Source organism: Mobula hypostoma, chromosome 8, assembly GCF_963921235.1.
Source record: "Mobula hypostoma chromosome 8, sMobHyp1.1, whole genome shotgun sequence".
NCBI classification, from domain to species: domain Eukaryota; kingdom Metazoa; phylum Chordata; class Chondrichthyes; order Myliobatiformes; family Myliobatidae; genus Mobula; species Mobula hypostoma.
Window position 1 is genome coordinate 5,368,343 of NC_086104.1, and position 21,503 is coordinate 5,389,845.

General features: G+C 42.0%; 1 protein-coding gene across 1 annotated transcript in view; it reads right to left on the reverse strand.

The window, feature by feature from the left end:
- LOC134350044 (uncharacterized) overlaps nt 1-20,802 on the reverse strand; it is an 88,675-nt gene extending 67,873 nt beyond the window's left edge. Inside the window, exon 1 of the mRNA XM_063054955.1 lies at nt 20,772-20,802. The gene's annotated coding sequence lies outside the window, so the exon portion shown is untranslated. The remainder of the gene's footprint in view (nt 1-20,771) is intronic.
- Nucleotides 20,803-21,503: the final 701 nt, after the last annotated feature.

The window sequence follows — 21,503 nt, forward strand, 5'->3', positions numbered from 1 at the left end:
ATTCCCTTCCTAACTCGGTCAGACCTCTCAGTCCTTAACTGTGCCTCATCAGAATGTGTCAGACCCCTCTGGGTTTATAGGTGTTTCACAACGCCAAATACAAGCATTTGGGACTGCCTCCTTTCCCTCGTTCTTCTTCAGGATGAAACAATTAGCCATAACATGACCAGCTTTCTTACAATATTAGAATATTTCTCCTTCAACTGCTTCCCTTCATCCGTACTTTTGTCACTAGTCCCAGATTTAATTTCTGGTTTACCCTGACTATCCGTGCTACTCTTTGGAAGCTCATACTCGGAGTAAACTTAACCTTGTGAGTTAAAGCAAACTCATCTGCTAATCTAGCAGACTTTTGTAACATGGCAGCATCCTTCTCATCTAAATATATCTTTATATCATTAGGGATGCACCTTTTAAATTCTTCAATTAAAACCAACTCTTTCAAGATGTTAAAATCATCATTCACATTTTTAGATGTACACCAATGGTCAAAACACACAAACTTCTCATAAGCAAATTCCATATAAGTCTGGTTCACAGATTTCGTCAAACTTCTAAACCTTTGCCTTAAGCTTCCAGAACCAACTCATAAGCTTTAAGTACAGTCCGTTTCACAATCTCATAATTAGCTGCATCTCCAATTGATAAGGCAGAGTAAGCTTGTTGAGCCTTACCCTTAATTACACTCTGTAACAAGAGAGACCAGCTTTCGTTCAGCCACTTTTGACTCTGAGCCACTTTCTCAAAATGCTGAAAGTATTTATCAACCTTAGTCTCATCAAATAGAGGGACCAGTTTAACTTCCTGGCTGGCAACAAACAGTACAACCAACTCCTTAGAGGTAGCAGCTTCTTTCTTGAGCCTTAACTTATCCAATACAAACTGCCTCTGTTTTTCTGCTTCTTCCCTCTGTTTGTCTGCCTCTCTGGTATTATACTGCCTCTGTCTTTCTTTTTCCTCAGCCTCTACTTTAAACATATCAAACTTCAATAGTTCCAGTTGTAACCGGGTCTCCTCTTTACTCACAGGAAACCTCTTTAACACCTCCTCATCAAACACCTGCGTAGGTATATAGTACTCAACTATTTCCCTCTGAATCTCTGGCTTCCTCAGCCCACTTTATCCCAGTAAGGTGCAGTGCATTGGCAATAGCCAACACTTCATCCTTATTCACTTTTCCTAATGCCTCAGGGGTTGGCTCATCCAGAAATGCCTGAACACTAATATCCATTTCTGCTGATTTCCACCCACAAATAAATCAAAAGGGATTTCCCCAATCAAATCAATAATTAATTAATCAATAAGCTCCAGATTTGTTCATATCCCGGTTGCAGGCCCCAATTTTGTTACAAACTGTAACATTTTAGAAACGAACCAGCAGCAACAGACTAAACACGGAGTCTGGTTTTGATGTTAAAACCACTATCTTTATTAGCACCTACTTACAATATAGTAACTTAACCAAGATAAACAAAAGTTAACAGTGTTATATGTATATATGTGTGTAAGTATAACTCCCAAACTATTGAGCTTGGGGAAACAAGGCTTAAAGTCTTGAGATGGTACAGTAGGAAAGTTCAATTCATCCACGGAATAACTGATAGAAAAGAGATATTTGTAATCCAGGATAAATGTACAGAGAAGGCAATTACGTCTAATTCCACTGGTTCCACGATGGTAAAACAAGATAACAGTCACCATAGATTTTATCCGTCATTGTTCCAAGTCCACATACAAATTAACACCAAAAATGACTTGTCACAGGTGTAGCCTCCTGGTAAGCCTCAGGCTCGTTCAGTTCACTTTCGTCGAGGGGGAGCAGCCTTTGGCCCTGCCAAACTGAGTAATCAAGTTTGTGTGGATGCAGTGTGATGTACCCCACACTGCCAAATAACAGACAGCACACAATGTACGATTTACAGATTACACTATAGATCTCACTGGAACTATGTAATTAATAGAGATACAATATGAAAGGAAAGTAAAAGGTGCCAGACTTGTCGAAGTTCAACCACTTCGTGCACAACCGTTGGAGCTCAATTAACGGAGTCTTCTTTCCACCATTCGATCTCCTCCGAACTCCTCGACCCGCCGCCTGGGACCAACCATGGTGGTCGACCAGAGCGTGTCCAGCACGTCCTTCCTCTTTGGTTCTCCTCCAGAAAAGCCCTGGGCCTTGGACTCCCTCTTGGGTCCGATCCTCACCCAGCTTACAGCATTTCTCTCATCACGTCTCCTCTCTCTGTCCCCATCGTGCTGTCTCCCCAAAGTCCGCGAAAACAATAGTTACAGACGCACAAGAAAGAATAACATCTATCCCAATTGGTTAGCAAATGAATACAATTCCTGTTATCAGTAATTATAACCCAAACAAGCTGCCACAGTTAACTGAGCAGTTAAAATTACAGAGAAGCTATTTTATTATAACATAACAAAGAAGCCATTTTATTAGCCTTAGCAGTAACAAAAAAGAAAAAGCCCTTACTCTCTCCCTACACCAAATTTAGTCATGTCCTCATGACTTCTAAATAACTTGCCAACCCTTCCTGCAAACACACCAATCCAATCCAGGTACCAAAACAATGACCTCACTCGCCAAACAATAGACCTTACGACCTGTTCCACGGGCGCTACATAGGCCAACTTATCCGGGAGAGTCCTAATCCTCTAAGACCTCTGTACCCCCTCACCTAACCCATCAGGCTCGAACACTACTGGGAATACTTCGGGTCTGCTTGCCGAATCCTCTGTCAATCTATCACTCATGCCCCCTGCAACTTGGAGCCCCCTGTCCCATATCCAGGGCCCCGCTTCTTTTCCTTCAGGGTTCTGCTGTAACCAATGCTGCCCACAGATAGCCCTCCTTACTACCCCTGACTCAGTGGGAGGAGAGCCAAAAGTCTCTACCTCAATCAAGGGGAAGTTAGCGAAAGGTGGCATGTACCACACATCCAGCACATCATCCTTCGAATCCGTATTCTTCCCCTTTTCCTTGATTTGTCGCTGCTGGTTGGTTCTCTCCAGGCTGGAGCACTTGGCCTGGACTGCTTCTGTATCTCTCTAGCCTACTGTGATCGAGACAACAGCTTCTTCCTGGACTCCTCCAGCACTCGCCACAGTCTCAGCAGTCCTGAACGTTTCGTGTTCATCTCCATCTGGAATGCAGCTTCCAAGCTGCTGTGGATCGATTTCTTGAGATTCTGCTGATCCTTTCGAAGGTTGGTCATTGTTTTGTCTCTCTGGATTAATTCATCAGTAAATGACCGCAGTTTCGGCTCGGAATTCCGTTTTCCCGACTCCACTTTGACGAACGTGGACTCCAACTCTTCAATGGTTGTCCCAGAATTGCAGCACTCAGTCTCCAACCTGCATTTCTGAGTGTTCAGTTCAGCGGTGCAAATCTCCTCTCTCAGCCATACTCTCAGGATCTGCGTCGTTCTCCAGTCCTGGCACTCATCCAAAGAAAGCTTTACTTCATTAACCCCTAGTCGCCCGGGATCCCTCACTCGCCTTGCTTCATAGTCTTCCAAGACAAATCCCAATGCTAGGAGATCATCCAAATATAACAAAACTCCAAACACCTCTAAGTTCCCCATGGTCTCCCCTATGCCCCGCAGGAAGGTTGCAGGGGCTCTGGATATGCCGTGTGGCATCTTAATTCAGACCGGAAAAATCCTAGGGGACCTATAATGGCCATCTTCTCCATGTCGACCTCACTCATTGGGATCTGGCAACATCCACTCCTCAGATCCGGCTCATTAAACCATGTCACACCACTCAGACAGACCATCACCTCTTCGGCCCTCAGGACCGTAGTCTGGTCAATGACAGTGCGCCTGTTCAGAGTCCTATAACCTATGGGGTCCAGTTGCCGTGACCTCTCTCTTACCGAGGTGTCTTCAGCAGTCAACTCCCCTCTCTCCTGGTATTTCAGAGCATCTACTAAGAGGGGCTCACCCTCAGCTACTTCCCCCAGGCCATACCACCATCAGTTCTTTTTAAATTAAGTACTGGCCCCATGCTGCTACACATGTCTTCACAACTATCTTGAAATACTGAGTGCACAGACAATGCCCCCAAACAGCTCTCACCCACCTCCTCCTGGCAGGCTCCCGTGTAGCTCTTCACCTGCAGGATGTTGGTCCCCTCCAGAATTGAAACACTGCCCATCGCACCAGGGTGCGGGCACATCAGCATTAACAATTCACGACCCTCTGACACCCACACATTGGCCTCCAAGAACTCCAGTTTCACTGACCAATAACCGTTGCCTGGATCATCACTGGCACTGGTACCCCAAATCTCCAGTGCCCTTAATGTTGTCAAGGGTAAATGCTTCAGAAACCGGTTGTAAAACGAACTGTACAACAACTTGACCTGTGCCCCAGTGTCGGGGGTGGCCTTAGCATAGCTTCCCTCCATCCACAATGACACACGGGGGTGTAGTCCCACTAAGCCCCCAGAAATAGGGTCTTGGAGTTCCTTGGTACATCGCTGGGAACGTGTTCCCCCAGAGACCCCAAGCAGTTTCCCCACTGGGCCTCCATTAAGTTTCCCAACGCCTATCTGATCAGCTGAAAACTGAGGGAGGGGCTGATCCCCCTAACTAATCCCCCTGGCACTACAAGCAATTTAGCTGCCCCCCTTGGTGGAGAAGATACACTGAAAGCTTTTCCCCAATCTCCTGACACAGGTATGGAAAGCCCCCCCCAGGTTCTGCATTTTACTTCCATTCGAAACAAACGCATTTTCCCCCGCTTTCCGATAACTGGCAGCTGTCATTACGGGGTAATTGAACCTGACAGTTCTGACATCAACAGCCCGCCTTCCAAACATACTTTTTTTTGTAATTTATTTTTTATTGAAGTTCATCATCAAACATTTCCATAAGATGTATTTCAGATACCGTACATATATTTTATATAGTCATATTTGTCACAAATCTCCACATAATATTTATCTGAGGTATACATTTTCAAAAGGAGAGGAAGGAAAGAACAATCAAAAGAAGAAAACGATGTACAAAGTAGGGAGTGATTTTTTTTTACAACTTATTCATTGACTTGTGAGAGTAAAATCAGGCCTATGAGGTGTTATGTAGTTAAACCATTTTTTCCAGTATGAATCAAATTGTTCCACCTTATGATTAACAGATGCTGTTATCTTCTCCACTTTGTAAATGTCCATTGTAATTTCCATCCATACATTTAAAGTTGGGCTCTCCTGTGATAACCATTTCCTGGTAAGGGTCTTTTTACCAGCCACCAGCAGTATATTCATTAAATATTATCTCTTATCAACCATTCTTGAGGTATATACCCAAAACATATGATCTTACTTTCTAAGGGTATTTCACGTTTAAAGATATAACCATATAACAATAACAGCACGGAAACAGCCCATCTCGGCCCTTCTAGTCCGTGCCAAACTCTTACTCTCACCTAGTCCCACCGACCTGCACTCAGCCCATAACCTTCCATTCCTTTCCTGTCCATATAGCTATCCAATTTAACTTTAAACGACAACATCGAACCTGCCTCAACCACTTCTGCTGGAAGCTCGTTCCACACAGCTACCACTCTCTGAGTAAAAATGTTCCCCCTCATGTTCCCCCTAAAATTTTGCCCTTTAACTCTCAACTCATGTCCTCTTGTTTGAACCTCTCCCACTCTCAATGGAAAAAGCCTATCCACGTTAACTCTATCTATCCCCCTCATAATTTTAAATACCTCTATCAAGTCCCCCCTCAACCTTCTACATTCCAAAGAATAAAGATCCAACTTATTCAACCTTTTTCTGTAACTTAGGTAATGAAACCCAGGTAACATTCTAGTGAATCTTCTCTGTACTCTCTCTATTTTGTTGACATCTTTTCTATAATTCAGTGACCAAACCTGTACACAATACTCCAAATTTGGCCTTACCAATGCCTTGTACAATTTCAACATTACATCCCAACTCCTATACTCAATGCTCTGATTTATAAAGGCCAGCATACCAAAAGATTTCTTCACCACCCTATCCACATGAGATTCCACCTTCAGGGAACTATGTGCCATATATAGGTGACCCCTGTTTCCATCCAGGGGGTCAGTGTGGACATGGTGGAGGGCTACAAATACCTGGGGATACGAATTGACAATAAACTGGACTGGTCAAAGAACACTGATGCTGTCTACAAGAAGGGTCAGAGCCATCTCTATTTCCTGAGGAGACTGAGGTCTTTTAACATCTGTCGGACGATGCTGAGGATGTTCTACGAGTCTGTGGTGGCCAGTGCTATCATATTTGCTGTTGTGTGCTGGGGCAGCAGGCTGAGGGTAGCAGACACTTCAGAATCAACAAACTCATTCATAAGTCCAGTGATGTTGTGGGGATGGAACTGGACTCTCTGACAGTGGTGTCTGAAAAGAGGATGCTGTCCAAGTTGCATGCCATCTTGGTCAATGTCTCCCATCCACTACATAATGGACTGGTTGGGCACAGGAGTACATTCAGCCAGAGACTCATTCCACCGAGATGCAACACAGAGCGTCATAGGAAGTCATTCCTGCCTGTGGCCATCAAACTTTACAACTCCTCCCTTGGAGGATCACACACCCTGAGCCAATAGACTGGTCCTGGACTTATTTCCTGGCATAATTTACATATTACTATTTAGTTATTTAGGGTTTTATTATGATTTAATTATTTATAGTGCAACTGTCACCAAAACCAATTTCCCTTGGGATCAATAATGTGTGACTATGACTATGACTATTCCTAGATCCCTCTGTTCTATTGCATTCTTCAATGCCGTACCATTTACCATGTATGTCCTATTTTGATTAGTCCTACCAAAATATAGCACCTCACATTTATCAGCATTAAACTCCATCTGCCATCTTTCAGCCCACTCTTCTAACTGGCCTAAATCTCTCTGCAAGCTTTCAAACCCTTCTTCATTATCCACAATTCCACCTATCTTAGTATCATCTGCATACTTACTAATTCAATTTACCACCCCATCATTAATGTAGATGACAAACAACATTGGACCCAGTTCAGATCCCTGAGGCACACCACTAGTCACCAGCCTCCAATCTGACAAACAGTTATCCACCACTACTCTCTGGCGTCTCCCATCCAGCCACTGCTGAATCCATTTTACTACTTCAATATCAATACCCAACGATTGAACCTTCCTAACTAACATTCCCTGTGGAACCTTGTCAAAGGCCTTACTCAAGTCCATATAGACAGCATCCACTGCTTTACCCTTGTCAACTTTCCTAGTAACCCCTTCAAAAAATTCAATAAGATTTATCAAACATGACCTTCCATGCACAAATCCGTGTTGACTGTCCCTAATCAGATCCTGTCTATCCAGATAATTATATATACCATCTCTAAGAATACTTACCATCAATTTACCCACCACTGATGTCAAACTCACAGGTTGATAATTGCTAAGTTTACTCTTAGAACCCTTTTTAAACAATGGAACAACATGAGCAATATGCCAATTCTCCAGTACCATTCCCATTTCTAATGACAATTGAAATATTTCTATCAGAAGCCCTGCTACTTCCACACTAACTTCCCTCAAAGCCCTAGGGAATATCCTGTCAGGATCCGGAGACTTATCCACTTTTATATTCCTTAAAAGCACCAGTACTTCCTCTTGTTTAATCATCATACTTCCCATAACTTCCCTACCTGTTTCCCTTATCTTACACAATTCAATATCCTTCTCCTTAGCGAATACTGAAGAAAAGAAATTGTTCAGAATCTCCCGCATCTCTTTTGGCTCCACACATAGCTGTCCACTCTGATTCTCTAAGGGACCAATTTTATCCCTCACTATCCTTCTGCTATTAATATAACTGTAGAAAACTTCTGGATTTATTTTCGCCTTACTTGCCAAAGCAACCTCATATCTTCTTTTAGCTTTTCTAATTTCTTTCCTAAGATTCTTTTTACATTCTTTATATTCCTCAAGCACCTCATTTACTCCATGCTGCCTATATTTATTGTAAATATCTCTCTTTTTCCAACCAAGTTTCCAATATCCCTAAAAACCATGGCTCTCTCAAGCTTTTAACCTTTCCTTTCAACTTAACAGGAACATACAGATTCTGTACCCCCAAAATTTCACCTTTAAATGACCTCCAAGCTAATGGCATTGTGATCAGTGGACCCGAAGTGCTCCCCCGCACAAACCTCTGTCACCTGACCTATCTCATTCCCTAACAGGAGATCCAACACTGCCCCTTCTCTAGTTGGTACCTCTATGTATTGCTGCAAAAAGCTATCCTGCACACATTTTACAAACTCCAAACCATCCAGCCCTTTTACAGCATGGGCTTCCCAGTCGATGTGTGGAAAATTAAGGTCTTCCACAATCACAACCTTGTGCTTACTACAAATATCTGCTATCGCCTTACAAATTTGCTCCTCCAATTCTTGCTCCCAATTTGGTGATCTATGATACACCCCCAGAAGTGTTACTACACCTTTCCCATTCCTCAATTCCACCCAATTAGCCTCCCTAGACGAGCCCTCTAATCTATCCTGCCAGAGCACCGCTGTAATATTTTCTCTGACAGGCAATGCAACACCTCGCCCTCTTGTCCCTCAGAATCTATCACTCCTGAAGCAATTAAATCCAGGAATAAATAGTTGCCAATCACATCCCTCCTGTAACCATGTTTCACTAATAGCTACCACGGCATACTTCCAGGTATCAATCCATGCTTTAAGTTCATCCACTTTTCTTATAATGCTCTTAACATTAAAATAAATGCATTTAAGAAATTTTCCACCTCTTACTTTCTGTTTATCACTAATGGTGCAAACAACTTTACTATTTTTTTTTTCTTCCTTCTCCCCTACATCTGTTCCTACATTCTGGTTCCCATCCCCCCTTGTATCTAGTTTAAATCCACTGGAGCCTCTCTAGCAAACCTACCTACAAGAATATTTGTCCCCCACCAGTTCGGATGTAAACCATCCTGCCGGAACAGGTCCCTGGAAAACTGACCAATTATCTATAAATCTGAAGCCCTCCCTCCTGCACCATGTCTTCAGCCATGTGTTGATCTGCGCTATCTTACTATTTCTAAACTCACCTGCACGTGGCACTGGTAGCAATCCTGAGATTGTTAACCTGGAGGTCCTGTCATTTAACTTGGCTCTTAACTCCCTAAGCTCACCTTTCAGGACCTCCACACTCTTCCTACCCACGTCATTGGTCCCTACATGGACCATGACATCCTGCTGCTCACCCTCCCTCTTGAGAATACTGAGAACTCGATCCGAGATATGGTGGACCTTGGCAACAGACCATCCGGGATTCTCAATCCACAGAACCTCTTATCTGTCCCCCTAACTATTGAATCCCCTATCACTACTGCTCTCCTCTTTTCCCTCCTTCCCTTCTGAGTTGAGGGTCCCACCTCGGTGCCAGGGATGCAACCACTGCAACTTGTCCCTGGTAGGTCGTCCCTATCAAAAACGATGTACTTATTATTGGTGGGAATGGACACAGGTGTGCTCTGCTCATTCTGTCTATTCCCCTTCCCTCTCCTGACAGTCACCCAGCTACCTGTCTCCTGGCTCTTATGGGTGACTATCTCCCTGTAACTCCTCTCTATTTCTGCCTGTTTCCCAAATGATCCGAAGTTCATCCAGCTCCAGCTCCAGTTCCCTAACTCGGTTTGTCAGGAGCTGCAGCTGGATGCACCTTTTACAGGTGTAGTCATCAGGGACGATTGTGCTCACCCTGACTTCCCACATCCTGCAAACGGAGCACTCAACTGCCCTAACTGCTGCCTCCATTACCTACTCTTAAGGTAATTAGATTTATTAAAAGAACTTACCCGGCCTTACCTCACTTGGAGTGAAGCTCTTCCTCAGCCTCAGGAGCCAAAGCCTTTCTACTCTGTCTCCCTCTACAAGATGTCTTGTAGGGCATTTTGTGTCTCACTCCAATAGTCTTTGATAATGGGGTATTCCCAGAAAATATGATAATGATTTGCATTTTGATTTCCACAATTTCTCCAGCAAACAGGGAGGTTTCTATCATAATGGGATTTCTGAGAGGGTGTAATAAAATATCTTATCAAGTTTTTCCACCCGAACTCCCTCATTTCTATGAACTGGTACACGTCCATTGATACCTCCATATTATTGTCCATTATTCCTCAGATATTATTATCCCTCCCTCCTTCTCCCATTTTGTTTTAATGTATGAAGTTGAATGTATTTTAAGATTTGACAAACCCTTATACATGCTTGAAATGTTTCTACTACTGTTTTCTGAATTATGTTCTTTTCTAAATAGCTCCATCAAACATGTACTTGCCTTGGTTACATTTTTAACTGTCCTATTAACATACTGTCGCATCTGTAAATACTGATAAAAGTCTTGTTTTTCTAATAAAAGTTTCTCTTTGAGCATTTCAAAACTGAACAATGTTCCTTCTTTCATTATATTGCAACTAGCTGTTATTCCTTTAGCTGTCCAGTCCTTAAATCTAACATCCAGTTTATTCGGTGTAAAATCCGAGTCATATGCACTCCATTTAAGAATTGCAATGTCTCTCTCTAGTTTATATTCTTTTATAATAGTTTTCCATATTTTAAGAGTCCATTTCACCCATGGGTTAATAGTATTTATGTAAGATTGTAGGCTGTTATCAGCCAAAATTGCCTGTATGGGGATGGAAAGTATCCTCTCCTCAATGTTTTTCCATTGAGCATCATATGATGGGTTGCACCAGCATATCACAGCTCTCAACTGTGCTGCAAGTAGTAATCTAAGAGAAGGTAGGCCCCATCCCCCCTTTTCCTTGCTAGTGGAAAGTTTTGAGACAAACTTTAGGCCTTTTACCTTGCCATACATATCTTGGTAGCATATTGTTCCATTCATTGAATTGATTTTGGTTAATCTCTATTGGTAGGGACTGAAAAAGATATAGTAGTCTGGCAGTATATTCATTTTAATAGATCCAATCCTTGAACTGAGATGAAGAAAAGGAATTAGGGTCCATCCTGTTATATCTTCCTTAATTTTTTATATATAGGCTGATAATTCCATTCCGATAATTTTGCCAAATCTTTTGGCATAATGATGCCGAAATATTTGACAGACTCTGTTTGCCGTGCCCAAGGATATCTACTTTCAATTTCTCTTGCTGGGCTATAGCGATATAAAAGTAGTTGGGTTTTATCTGTGTTGATCTTGTATCCTGATAATTGGCCATATTGTTCAAAGGATTGCATCAATTTAGGTAAAGAGTAAGTTGGTTGCCCTAGATAGATCAAAATGTCATCCGCGTAGCAGGCTAAATTATTTTCTGTCCCCTTAATAGTAATTCCCCTGATATCTTCATTTTGTCTGATGTGTTGAACTAATGGTTCCAGATGTAATGCGAAGAGTAGCAGTGACCATGCACAACCCTGTCTCGTGCCCCTTTCTAGGGTAAAACTATTAGATAAATATCCATTGATTTTAATCCTGGCTGTAGGATTTTTGTATAGTGCCTGTATAGTTTTAATAATTGTGTCATGTAGATCAAATCTATGTAAAACTCTGTAAAGAAAATTCCAATTAACCGAATCAAATGCCTTTTCAGCATCCATGCTTATCACTATTGCTTCAATTCCATTTTTTTAATATGATCCATAATGTGAATTGTCCTTTGTATATTGTCTTGTGTTTGGCGTTGTTGTATAAAACCTGTCCGATCATTATGTATCAGTGTGGGTAGAAACTCTTCTAATCGTTTGGCCATGATAGAAGTAAATAATCTAAGTCAACATTAAGAACAGATATTGGTCTAAATGACCCACATTCCATTTTATTCTTTCCTTCTTTCAGTGTAGCTGAGATTATCGCCTCCTTCCAGCTGGGTGACATTTGCACCTTTCTTAGAGCCCAGTTCAGTGTGGGGAGTAAAACAGGAATTAATTCATTTCTAAATTCTTTATACCACTCTGCCGTATATCCATCTGATCCTGGTGACTTGCTTAATTTAAGCCTACTAATTGCAGTTTTTAGTTCAGCTTCAGTTATGTCAGCAGTCATCATTCTATTTTGTTCTTTGCTTAAAGTGGATAACTCTGAAGAATTCAGAAAGCTGTCAGTTTGGGTTGTGCTTACCCCTGGAACTTTGGAATATAGAGTTTTGTAAAACATTTCAAAAGCTTCTTGAATTTCACTTCACTTATTCTTTTATCACTTTTGTTCTTGGATCTCTAATTCTATGAATCGTATTTTCTGCTATCTTTTTTTTTCAGTTTCCACACCAGTATTTTCATAGATTTAGATCCACTTTCATAGTGTCTCTGTTTCAGAAACATTAATTTTTTTCTAATCCCTTGTGCAGCCAAACTATTAATTTCATTCCTTTTTTTAAAAATTTCCTCTAGTGCATCCTGTGCCAAACTCAATTTATGTTTATTTCTAGTTCCTTCAGCTTATTTTGTAATTCCTCTAATGTTTTATTCCTTATTTTTTTCTTTTATGAAGATATCACTATAATTTCCCCGCTTAAGACAGCCTTCAGAGTATTCCATAGAATGGGAGGTAAAACCTTTCCATTATCATTGAATTCTAAGTAAAGACCAATTTCTTTTTTTAATTTCTTCCTTAAAATAGGGATCATTGAGTAAACTTGAATTTAGTTTCCAAATATTATTCTTTGGTTGTAGGTCAAAATCAACAGATAAATATATAGGTGCATGGTCACTTACATCTATTGTCCCAATTCCACAGGTGTTTATTTTGTCTTTATCTTTTCCAAATGTTATCAAGTAGTCTATTTTTGTATATACGGAATGGAGGGCAGAATAATGAGTGTAATCCCTTCTGTCGGGAAAAAAGTCCTTCCATATATCAATTAGACCAAAAAGAGTGTTAACTTTCTCATGTAAGGACTTTGTTTCATAAGTTTTCCTATTGGAAGAGTCTAACTTTGGTTGTAATTGTAAATTTAAGTCTCCCCCATATATCAAGAGACCTTCTGTTTCCGTTACCATAATATTAGTCATTTTCTGGAAGAAACTAATATCACTTCCTGGGGGGTGCATATATATTCAATAAAGTAACTGGATTTCCATCTATATTCCCCCTTACCAGAATATATCTGCCCTCCTTATCTCCTATTTCCAATACTTTTTCAAAATTTAGCTTGCTTGAAATGAGAATAACAACTCCTCTTCCATGTCCTGATTTACATGAGGAGAAAAACAAATTAGTGAAGCCCATTCTCTTTAATTTTCCATGCTCATTATCACTTAAGTGAGTTTCATGTAAATATACTACATGGGCTTGTTCTTTTTTCATTTTGATAGAATTTTACTGCGCTTGATTGGATTCAACAGTCCATTGACATTAAAAGAAATTAATTTTACTTTGTCCTTAGCCATGTGTATTTATCTGTCAGTATATCATTGAAATTTGCAAAATATAACTTAATCTATTCCCGGAACAAATAAGAAACAAGAAACGTGAATAATAAAAAAAAGGTAACAAAGTTATGATTCCAAGGCTGAGGTCTCTAGATGACCCTGGGTTGAGCTAGAAGAAACGTCTAGCCATGGGGGATAGCCACTCCTACCTGTGAGTCGAGGGCCCCCGCTGCAGTACCTATAAAAGTAAGTAAAAACGTCTATGTCCATCACACAGAAATGACTTCGCCGTGTATTCCTCATATATATATTCTCATTTAGGTGGAGAAAAAGGAGTGAGTGAATGAATAAAAAAATTGAGTAATGTGAAATCCACATTATAATACGTATTTCTCGAGATAGCTATATCACCGACTATTTTTACTTCCGTTTAGTTTATCAGCACTTTTAAAGTTAGCCAAACATTATGGCTCTTCGGGAGGAGGTGAGGGCTGTCTTTGGAGAACTCACAGTCTCTTCCTAATATCCTTCTCTTGTCCTCCTCCCGTCCCCTGCTTTCTCGGTTCTCTTACTATTTGCCAAGCAGATCAGGATAACTGCTCAGCCAGGCTTTCCCTTGGTTTGACCACGCTAATGGGCAGCCCTCTATTCCTCATGTCTGTAGTCACCTCTTCCACTGTCTGATATAGCTGTATCCCTTCTTCGTAAAATACTCTCAGTTTAGCAAGGTATGGGATTTGGAATTTAATCTTCCCTTGCTTTAATTTTCATTGCGCTTCGGGATATTCCTTCTGTTTCTGTAGGACCGCCGGGGCGGGGAGGGGTAAGCTTGGTCAAAATATATTAACTTCCTGTTCCAAAACACCCTCTTCTTACATAGAACATAGAATAGTACAGCACAGTACAGGCCCTTCAGCCCACAATGTTGTGCCGACCCTCAAACCCTGCCTCCCATATAAGCCCCCACCTTAAATTCCTCCATATACCTGTCTAGTAGTCTCCTAAACTTCACTAGTGTATCTGCCTCCACCGCTGACTCAGGCAGTGCATTCCACGCACCAACCACTCTTTGAGTGAAAAACCTTCCTCTAATATCCCCCTTGAACTTCCCACCCCTTACCTTAAAGCCATGTCCTCTTGTATTGAGCAGTGGTGCCCTGGGGAAGAGGCACTGGCTATCCACTCTAAATGCATACTTTCTAAACCAGGCAGCATCCTGGTAAATCTCCTCTGAACCCTTTCCAATGCTTTCACATCCTTCCTATAGTGAGGTGACCAGAACTGGACACAATACTCCAAGTGTGGCCTAACCAGAGTTTTATAGAGCTGCATCATTACATCGTGACTCTTAAACTCTATCCCTCGACTTATGAAAGCTAACACCCCATAAGCTTTCTTAACTACTCTATCCACCTGTGAGGCAACTTTCAGGGATCTGTGGACATGTACCCTGAGATCCCTCTTACACAAGGCCTTTCGTAGAATCACCGCCTTGGTATTGAATCGAAGGAATGTAAGTACTATTGACAGTGGCTTACTTGCTCTGTCTCCGGGAGGCCGCAGGACGAGTGCATGATGCGCTCTCTCCATTTCAATCTCCATAGTCGGGGGAATCTCCAGCGCTTCCTGCAGTAACTTTTCTATAAACTCCATCATCGACATCCCCTCCGCTCCTTCGGGAAAATTATAAATCCTGATATTTTTCCATCGCGATCTTCCCTCCTGGTCAATCAGTTTACTTTCTTGTTGATTTAATATTTTTATCGTCTTACTTAGTATCCGTTCCACGTTTTACACGTGATCTTCCACCTTCTCAATTCGAGTCTCTGCCACCACTATTTTCTGATTGACGTTGGTGAGCTCTAACATTATATCATTGAGTTGCTGTTTTATATCTTTTTGGACTTCCCTTATCTCTTCCAGAAACTTTATCAATTTTGCTGCTTCGCCTGAACGAGGCCCAGTGTCAGCTTCGCCACCTCGGGCACGTGTAGGGGAGCCGCTCGTTGTACCTCTCTCTTCCACAGGCTCCGCAGTGATGCTTTTTTTATCTCCATTCTTTTTCCCCATTCTTGCCCCCCTAATCAATTCAGATATTTTCGGAAGATCTTATATTTGATGAATTAACAGGGCAAAATATGCCTTTTTCCAGAGGAGCTATTTTGATTTAAGCTGCCGTTCTGGACAATGACGCGACCAGAACCTCCCGCCAATCCAAACTTTCAACCAATCCCTGTTGCTTTCCCTCAGCCGAGCATTGCCACTTACCTAACAGCTGACAGGTCCATTCCACCCACGTCTCCGCCCCTTTAGGGGTGGACATTATCCCAAAAACCAGGCGGAGCCTGCCATAGCTGGAACATTTATTTGCAGACATTTTCGGTGCCAAATTCCAGAAATCGGGCTTTTTTTTCCAATTTGGGTGGCATCAGAAAATTCATTTTTTTTTTGGCTTTTTCCTGGCTTTTTTACATGCGAAGGTTATCTGCACAAAAAAATACTTACTATCCTTTTTCTAAAACATTTTCCTTTAGGAAAAATGTTTTTTTTTGGTCAGTTACATTTGGCAATATTTCTGCCGCCAAGAGTCTGGGCAAGAAAGCACCAACTGGCAAGTCAGCAAGATGGTCGCGTGCCGACCCGTCCGGGTGGGTGCAGTTTTTCTCGGACCTCCGAAGTGTTTGGATGTGATTTATAATCATACAAATCAACCGTGAAGTGTACTTTCTATACAGAATAACATTTTGTGGTGAAACTGTGTGATGCCTTTGGCTGTTTCTATAAATCATTTATTATCAACACCCATGGCCATGTCGTCAAAGAAATGGAAAGATTCTTACAATAGCAATCGTAAGTACAATAGTAGATGGGAAGAAACATTTGTATGGGTCCAAAAGGCTGCTGATGGATCAGAGGAAGCCTATTGTAAATTGTGTCACTGCACCATTGTACCAACAGCTAGCAACCTTTCAAATTAGGAAAAATCGGAGAAACACAAACAGAGAACTCCATCAAAAGGCCAGACGCAACTTAATGTAACAAAGACTCCTAGGCAAGATAATGATAAAATTAAGGCAGCAGAGCTGCAAGTTGCTGTAAGCATGACCTGCCATTGTGCGATACGTACAGTTGACCACCTGAGTGAAATCATGATAGCACATGGACATGGGAGCACACTGGAGCACATAAAGTTACATAAAAATAAATGTGCAAGCTTAATCAAAAACATCATTTCGCCTGCACTGAAAACTGATCTCACTGATGACTTTCAGAACAAGGAATATGCCATCATTATAGATGAATCTGCTGACATTTCAACACAAAAAACACTTGTGTATTTTAGTTTGATTTTTAAGTGATAGGACAAAGGAAATTGTAACTGGGTTTCTAGATTTAATTCCAGTGCAAGAGGCTACAGGAAATAAACATATTCAATTTGCTTGACGAGGAAATCAAAAGATATGGCCAGAGGTCTTGCAAATTGCATTGGTTTTGCATCGGATGGTGCATCAAGCATGGTTGGGTGCAACAACTGTGTGTGATCTAGACTAAAAGATGTGCCTCCTTTCCGTGTGCAACTCAGATGTACAGCATCTGTCATTTGCTGGCACTGTGCATTCAATATGCAGTATCCAAGCTGCCATCAAATATCGGATTTTTGCTGTCAGAAATACCCAATTGGTTTCGCCATAGTGAATTAAGACGAGAAGCATACAAAGAATTGTTTAGAGTGATGAACGCAGCTACAGAATTTGAGTTAACCTGAACTGCTCCCCTCCCCTTTGAAAACCTTTCATCTACTCGGTGGCTTGTGCGTGGAAAGGTCATGTTTAATATTTTGATGAACTGGGAAGAGCTAAAGGCTTATTTCACTTCTGCTGAACTAGCCTAATCAAAAACAACAGGAATTCTGCAGATGCTGGAAATTCAAGCAACACACATCAAAGTTGCTGGTGAACGCAGCAGGCCAGGCAGCATCTATAGGAAGAGGCGCAGTCGACGTTTCAGGCCGAGACCCTTCGTCAGGACTAACTGAAGGAAGAAGGAAGGGTCTCGGCCTGAAACGTCGACTGCGCCTCTTCCTATAGATGCTGCCTGGCCTGCTGCGTTCACCAGCAACTTTGATGTGTGTAGCCTAATCAAAGTTTAATTCGAAATTCAAAGCAAGACTTCTAAAGGAAATGTTGTCATACTACAAAAATGACTTGTTCTTTGAGTTTGCACAACCTGTTGAGCAGGGATTTGAAAGACTGAACAGCCTTTTTCAGCAAACCAAAGCTGATCCTCATGAATTGTAGCAACAAATATTCTTCAGAACGGACTGTATGATGCCAAAAGACAGAGAAAAAAAATTCATGAAGTTGATTTTGGTATTGGTATCAGTTTGTTAACAGAGTGTAATAAGTTACTGCAGCAGAACAACAGGGCTGAGGCTCATCTGGAAATAAAAAATGTCAAAGAAAGATGTATGTCTATGCTAGAAGAAGCTCTGGGTCAACTTACATGCAGACTTCTGTCAGCGAGAGATACATTTGAAAGTTTCTCAAAATTGAGCCCTGTGATAATTTTAAATCAAGTTTCAAGGCCCATGCTTTCCGAGTTACATTTTATACACCTTGCAGGAAACGACGTCAGCACTATTGAAGAAGAATAGAGAAAAATGCCTTTTGTGGATTGGAAAGTAGCAGCTCAATTTAAGAAAGATGGACTCCCTACTGACACGGAACAGTTTTGGATTGGTGTACTTCAGCATCAGGCATTTAGAGGTCTCTACCTTTGCTCTTACTTGCCTAATAACTCCTGTCAGCAATGCTGTAGTTGAGAGGATATTTTCTCTCATATCCTCCGTTAAAAGGAAGGCAATAAACAGAATGCAGTTGAATCTTCTTGGTGCTATTGTGAGAATCAGGGCAGAACTACTGTATTGCTTTCAAGCAAATGTCGCAAAGACTTGACTGCATGTCCAGAAATGCTAAAAAACTTGATATTGGAGAAGGTTTATGCCATATTTTCCACTGATTCCAGTGAAGTGGATAGTAATAACCTGGATGTGGAGCTTTGAATGTGATGTGAGTATGAAAAATGAATGGTAATCAGTATGGCTTTCCCCCCGGCTTTTTTCTAGTATTGTTTGGCTTTAAATCAAAATTTAAATCTGGCAACCCTGCCTCCGAATCAGACCACTCTTTCCTCTCTCTCCTAACAGCCCATGGCCCTGCCTCACCTGGGGCACCAATAGACACTGGAAGTCCCACCGCCATCTCGTCAGCGCTTCTGAACTCAAACAAAGGCCTCCGGGGTACCAACAGTCACCCCACCCAACACGCACGCGGTAATAACCAGCAATCCCACAGAGATACACCAGCTATCCACCCCCGTAACATGTACAATTTAAACAGGCGGATCACGCAGCATCGAATGGAATCCAAACCCGGACAATGGCCCCCACAATGTCGCCTCCTGGTCAGCCTCAGGCTCGCTCAGCCGACTTTCGTCTAGGGGGAGTAGCCTTCGGCCCCGCCAGACTGGGTAATCAAGCTTACATGGATGCGGTGTGATGTACCACATACCGCCAAATAACAAATGGCACGCAATGTACAATTTACAGATTACACTTTATAGATCTTACTAGAACTATGTAATTAATAGAGATACAATATAAAAAGAAAGTAAAAGGCGCCAAACTTATCAAAGTACAACCACTTTGTGCACAACGGAGTCTTCTTTCCACCATCCGATCCCCTCCTACCTCCTCGGCCCACCGCCTGGAACCAACCACGGTGGTTGACCAGAGCGCGTCCAGCACATCCTTCCTCTTCAGTTCTCCTCCCGAAAAGCCCTGGGCCTCGGACTCCCTCCTGGGTCCAATCTTTGCCCAGCTTACAGCATTTCTCTCATCATGCCTTCTCTCTCTGTCCCCATCGTGCCGTCTCCCCAAAGCCCGCAAAAACAATAGCTTACAGACACACATGAATAACATCTATCCCAATTGGTTAACAAATTAATACAATCCCCATTATCAGTAAACTTAACAAGTATTTTGCTGGGGTGACTGCTTTAGTAATAAGGAGAGACTGGATAGACTGGGAATGTTTTCCCTGGAGCTGATAAAGCTGTGGGTGGCTCAACAGAGGTAGAGTTGTGAGGGGTAGAGGCAAAGTGAAGGTCACTTTCTCCCCAGGGAAGGGGAGTCCAAAAGTAAAAGGCAAAGATCCTTTAGTGATGGGCACAAGATTTAAAAAAGGGACCTGAAGAGGCAACATTTTCTATTGTGGGGAGTGTATTGATTGAGTTGCCAGAGGAAGTGTTAGACATGGGCTCAATTACAACTCTGTACAGGTTCATGGATCGGAAATGTTTAGAAGGTTATGGGTCCAATGCTGGCAAATGGGACTAGTCGGGAGGCAGCTTGGTTGCCTTGGATGAGGTGGGTTGAAGGCCTGTTTTTCTGCTAGATAACTCTGCCTCTTTGACCTAATTCCCTTTGTTGGACTGACACTTCACTGCTGTATACAGTACGTTGAAGTGTTTTAAAGAAGACTAGCTTCATTTGTCACATGTACATCAAAACAGAGTGAAATACATCATTCACAGCAAATCAAATTAGCAAAGATTGTGCTGGTAAGCTGGCCAGTGTCTGGCCAATATGCTTCCGGCAGCAACATAGCTTTAACCCATTTGTGTTTGAAATGTGGGAGGTCACTGGAGGAAACACACACAAACGTGGGGAGAACTCCTATTTGTACCACCTTTCTGCTTCCTAGGTCACCAGGATTATAAGATTCTGACAAAAGTTTGTTGATGCTTACTAACTACTTGACAGTTATTTTACTGATTCTAGTTTATTGATAGACTGCTGAAATGTGTACGATGCCTGGAACTTAAATATGCAGATGAAGAGAATCACGAGTGCACAGAGTTGGAACAGTAACTTTATAAAAATGTCTGTGCAGTGACGAGGGTTGAGCTGCTCTCCTTGTACACAAGTGTGATTGATGAACACGTGCCAGTTATCAGTGGCCAGTTACTCAGCAACAACATCTCATTCGCAGTCCTGAGAGGCTGTCACCTTTGCCTCTCTCTCCACAGATCACACAAGGGATGTGAATGACAGCTGGAGAAAGCATGCTGACTAGGAAGTGTGCAGATACTTTCTGCCTCTGAGTGATGGACATCAGACTCAGTCGCTTGACTCTGAATTGCACGCTCTCAAGAAGCAATCACTTCCCACGTACATCCCAATTGTTCTCAGTAACTTCTACTGACTCATGTTACAGCTCGTCATTTGCCAAACTTGTGTATTGTAATTAATTTAGCCAACTGAGTTACTATGTTAAATTACAATCGACCTTACCTCACCGATAGCCCTTACTTACCAAACACTCCTTGGATGCAGAGCTCTGGCGATTCAAGAATAAAACAGCTTGTGCATTCAGTGAGCCCTCGATTAATATACTGTATGCCAGTCACATTCCAATGGAGTCATGTGACTTCAGTTAGCCAAGCCACTTTCTTTACTGCTGCAAAGAAAACGAAAGGAAAACTAGAGCTGCTGTTTCCTGTAAAGCACACAACAGCTGCACAACACCTTTGATTTAAAGTTCAAGTTTAGTTTATTATCAAAGTACATATATGGTATCATAAACATAAAAGATTTTCTGCAGATGCTGGAAATCCAGAGCAACACACAGAAAATGCTGCAGAAATTCAGCAGGTCAACAGCATCGATAGAAATGAATAAACAGTCATTACCATACACTGACCTGAGGTACATTTTCTTGCCGGCAATTACAGTTGAACAAAGAAACACAGTAGAGTCAATGAAAAACTACACCCTGACAAACTAGTATTAATATACAAAAAAGGCAAGCTGGGCAAATACAATCATAGACAAACGTTGTAGATGTGGAAGCAGTTCACTGTTGAGGTGAGAGGAGTTATCCACGCTGGATCAGGAGCCTGATGATTACAGGCTAATAACTGTTCCTGGACTTGGTGGTGTGGGACCTAAGGCTCCTGTACGTCCTTCACAATGCCAACAGCAAGAGAAGAACACGGTCTGGATGGTGCTGGTCCTCAATGATGGAAGCTGCTTGTAGATATGCTCA